At 35.0% G+C, this 4,894-nt stretch overlaps 1 long non-coding RNA gene across 1 annotated transcript; it reads left to right on the forward strand.

Moving 5' to 3' along the window:
• The first annotated feature begins 1,697 nt into the window (after window positions 1-1,697).
• Window positions 1,698-4,194, forward strand: LOC124898872. The gene is made up of 2 exons (XR_007055679.1): window positions 1,698-2,510; window positions 3,665-4,194. It is a non-coding gene; the product is annotated as an uncharacterized LOC124898872 (long non-coding RNA).
• Window positions 4,195-4,894: the final 700 nt, after the last annotated feature.

Raw genomic sequence — 4,894 nt, forward strand, 5'->3', positions numbered from 1 at the left:
ACATCCGCCGCAATCTATAATCTGTATGTATTAATCGTGTACCATTATTTTTTTCATACTGAAGTCTCCTTGGCAGAATTATATTTTGGTTGATTTTAAGTCCTTTAAATTATGTTTGGTGAATTGGAGTACCAAGACAAGGATTGGTGAATCTTTTTTTGCATTCTCTAAAACTCTTCTTCGTTTCTTTGTTCTTTATTTACTTATATTGTCTCCTCTCAATAATGAAGGCTAATTTAGAAATAGTCAAAGTAACGTATTATTATTGATGAAATTTAGAGAGAGGGAGAAAGACCAGTCTCTCTGTAAATTCTACATCAGCCCAAATCCCTCGAAGTTATAACAACCTCCATTTCCTAACCTTGGACCCCACCGGAACCACTGGATATCCCCAATGGCCACATGGCCATAGACTCTCCCTGTAAACTTCTCTTTAGCGATATTGTGAGAGAAGAAAATTCTCTCACCTCTTTCCCTGAACTCGAAGCGTTACCGGGTCCTAACTTAATCCCACACGATGGAGAAGTCAATGACCCAATCATACTATCCTTAGAGTAGAAACAAAGACTCTACTCCCCTTGGAAATTTTCGGTCATCATCAAGTTGTTAGGGAAGAAACTCCATCATCAGTACTTAAAAAAAAAAGCTAATCGACCTCTGGAAATTTAAGATAACCTTCCCCTTGATTGATTTGGGGTTGGATTATTATACAGTCAAGTTATCAGGAATCGAATCGCAGAAGAGGATTTTATAGGAAGGACCCTAGTTTGTGGCCGGCTCTTATCTTTCAGTCCGATTATGGGAACCCAATTTTGTCCCTAAGGAATCCCTAATTGAATCCACGGCAATCTGGATCAGATTGCCCCAATTACCCACCATGTTCTATAATAACTCAATCTTACAGAGGGTGGGGCGAAAAATAGGTAAATTACTCAAGATTGATACATGCACCTCATCAACGCTAAGATCCAGCTATGCACGTATTTGCATGCAAGTTCCATTGGATACTCCACTAAAATCCTCAATTAAGATCGAAAACTATCAACAAATAATCCACTACGAGGGAGAGGGTTTTCTTTGTAAAACATATGGATGCTTGGGCCACACCCTTGGTAAATACACAACAATCCAGTCTACCAAGGAGGCCAGCCCCACAAACGTCATTGATTCACTAAGACCGGCAGAGGAGGAATGGATTGTTGACACCTAATTTTTGCCCTCCACGACGAAGTTTAATTTTGAGTTTCTTTGATTTTAAATAAAATTATAGTATTTATTTAATTAAAATTAAAAAAAAAAAAAACTTTTCAAAATTACAGTATGTATTTGTATACGAGATCGTATGATTTTGTTACTTAAATAATTATTTTACTAAAAATTTGATTTTAATCAAGGATTTTCCTGAAAATCAATTCAAATATGCAAAATCTCGATTGAAATATAGTTTGTTCTCGAAAATAATTTATTTGAAAATATTTGTTTGATTTTATTAAATTAAGAAACTCAATATTAAACCAGTTCATAATTCGTAGTCAATTTTGATACAATTTTGCCGATTAATTGAATTTGGCCGTAATTGAAATTAATTGAACCATAATTGCAATACAATTAGCTGATTGATTTTCGATTTAGCCGAATTTAAATAAATTGACTGAATTTATAATTTGGGGTTATTTATTAAAAACCTTTAACCCCAATCCTTTTTAAATCAATCAGCCCCATAAAAATTGGGCCACCAGCCCAAAATGACACCCTTTTCTCTTCTCCCTTGACCTAACCCATCAGCCCAACAAGCTGAAACTGAACCGACCCATACTTCTTTTTCCTCTTTTCCCCCTTTACCCATTCCAATCCAACACCAGTAGCCAACAACACTCCAAAACGTGATCACAAACATCGACAACTCCAACGTTAACAACATCCAACAACACTTCTTGCAAGCAATGTACAAACATCAACAACAAAACAGCGACGGTACCACCTCCAACCTGTCGACAACGACGAACCCGGTGACCCAAAATCTGAACCCGACGAGTCAGCAATCAATGACCCAACTAGCTTAACCAGAAACACCAACAATCCCAACCACCCGTCCAACTCAGCAATAACGTTCAGATTCTGTACAAATTCCAGCTCATCTTATCTCAATTTTGAAATTCAAATTTTTAACTCTTTTTCCCTTTTTACCCCTATGTTTCCCCCTAAAATCGGTCTCAAATCTCCTATAAATATCTGTTGAAGAACAAGAGAAAGGAGGAGGATTCTTTGGGAAAAAATTAGGGATTCGGGAGGAGCATTCCTCTAATTCCATGTAACCAAAGAATTCGAGAAGAAACATATTTGGAAAATCGATTCTGAGGAAAGAAAAAAAAAAGAAGAAAAGTGGAAATTCCAACAAAAATTACTTCGGATTCCGGCGAAACTATTGAATTCCAGCGAAATTAATTAAACTCCGGTGTTGAAAGTCCATTTTAAAGAGCTCGTCCGTCTCAGTTCCTACCCCAGAAAAGGTAAACACGACTTGTTCATTTAATCCCTTCGTTATCTATTCTTCTCCGTGCTAGTAGCAATTTCGTAGTAATGATGGGATTATTCGTTGTACAGCGCTTTGAAAGCCATAAGGCTTTGTGTGATAAAGTTGTATTGTGATAATCCTCTAGTCGTCAGACGCATAGTTGCTGTGTAAGCTTCTATTTTTTTTGGTGTTTTGGTTAGTCTAGTTCTTCTCCTTTCTTCATTCGTTATATTCTTGCTAAAGGTTATCACTTAGATTTGAATATTTGGGAACTATGTTGCTGGAATTAGGAGGTTTTCTTTTCTTTGGTTATTTATTAAGCAGGGCCACATTCTTAGCCTAATTGGCATTTTTTGGGCTATAGACTAGTTAATTTATGTGGATGTTTTTTCCTAATGAGTGGTGTTAATTTTAGTTACTAGATTAGATCAATTCTTTTTTCACTCTATTTATCAAGCTGTTGTGTTTAGCGGCCAAGAAGTGATTCACTTTATGGTTTATTCGATTTCTGCATCTTTGCCGCCTTGTTTCATAATAATATGATGCGCAAGAATTAGTTGGTCGATTAACCGGATTGAATATTGAGGGACCTTGTCATCTTGTTTCTTTGTTTGAGATAGTTTATAAAAACCTTCACTTTAAATTTGGATGGCATTACTCCTATATACGAACTGCCTAAATTCTCCTATAAAACATGTAGTACAATCTATTTCTTTTTTTTCTTAATAAATGAGTGTGAAGCAGCATATTTGATAGATGTGAAAAATCAAGTTTAAGATGATTGAACCTCTTAATCGTTCCTTAGTATATAGGGTATATTGCTTGGCCTTTGGCTAATGTCTAAGTTATGTGATCATGTAGATGTCTTGCATTATAGCTCGTCATACTTGCTGTATTGAACCCTCAGTTAAACTTACTTTGATAGTTGTATCTAATGGGGTGAGCTCATAGAATTATTATTGCCCGTTTTCTTTTCTTGTAGCTTTGAAATTTCCTCAAGTATTCTGAATTGATTGCCTCACCAAGATGTTAGAAATAATGATGACGATTTCCCGTCAATAATTCTGTTGTTATGGAAAGTTGTAGTCATGTACTAATCATTATATTTTCTTTATTTTGCATGAACCCATCTTGATCGATTCCGATCAGACTCCCCATTCCTTCGCATTCAATGTCCGTCGAGTCGAGCCTGATTAAAGTCCAAATTTGGACTGATATACACAGGATCGCACATACTTGTGGTGGGGCCCTTCCCCGGACACCGCACATAGCGGTAGCTTTAGTGCACCGGGCTGCCCTTATACACAGGATCGCACAAGTATGCAAGCTGGTATACGCTGATATACAGCACGTATACACTGAAAGCCGTAACGGCAAACCATTATACAGTGTACAATGAAAATTGGAGAGGGAATGTGCTGATTTTTACGTTGATATGCAGTATATACATGGAAATATACAGAAAAATGCAAGGGTGAAGGGCTGTGATACACAGTCAGTATACAGTTGGGTATACACTGCAGAAATGGACCAAAAGTCCATAAAGAATGGGCCCAAAAGCTGGGCAGCTTTATTGATGGGCCAATTAAAGGCCCAAATTTTAATTCTTCTTATTCATTTCCTTGTAAATCCTATTTTTTAGTATTAAATAACATAAATACCAACCCTTTTGAAAGTAATGTCACTCTCTCCCACTTTTTTAATTACTTTACTCTCTCTCCCTATTAATATACATAACATAGCCGACATATACATAACATTCTGTGTATATGTTGGGATTCTTGTAATATGTTTAGGGAGTTGGGATTTTTTGTAATATTGAAAACATAAGTTGTGTATTTGTGTAATTTTTAGATTTTAGTATGTGCTTGTATTAATTGTTAATTTGGTTAGCCTTTAAAAATCCCCTTTCGAATCGTTATTTTTGTTTTTCTCTGCATTTTTTCTTTGCGTACTTTATTTTGTAGCGCAATATTCAAAATTGATAAAAGTATATCTTTCTTTATGTTTTTCCTTCGAATGTCTTTTAAAAAAATCAAAATGACATTTTATTTCATTAATATGTTAAAGTATTCATTCAGGTTAAAAAGAATTTTCATCGACCTAAACTCGATTTTCTTTACGATAGATAAAATTATTTTCACGAATTAGCCAAGGTTGTGTTAAATTGATATTTTTCCTTAAAGACAGATATATTTTTATCAAAAATGATATTTAAAAATCACTTTCTTTCTCCCTCTTATTTGAAAGAATAATTTACAAAGAAAATAAGTTTAGCTCAACCTTTCTTTACAAGAAATTTTCTCAAGTTAAATAGGATCAATATTCGCTTGATTGATAAATTTCATTTTGGGTCTTCAAAAAAGAAAATAGTTAAAC

Source organism: Capsicum annuum, chromosome 5, assembly GCF_002878395.1.
Source record: "Capsicum annuum cultivar UCD-10X-F1 chromosome 5, UCD10Xv1.1, whole genome shotgun sequence".
NCBI classification, from domain to species: Eukaryota; Viridiplantae; Streptophyta; class Magnoliopsida; order Solanales; family Solanaceae; genus Capsicum; species Capsicum annuum.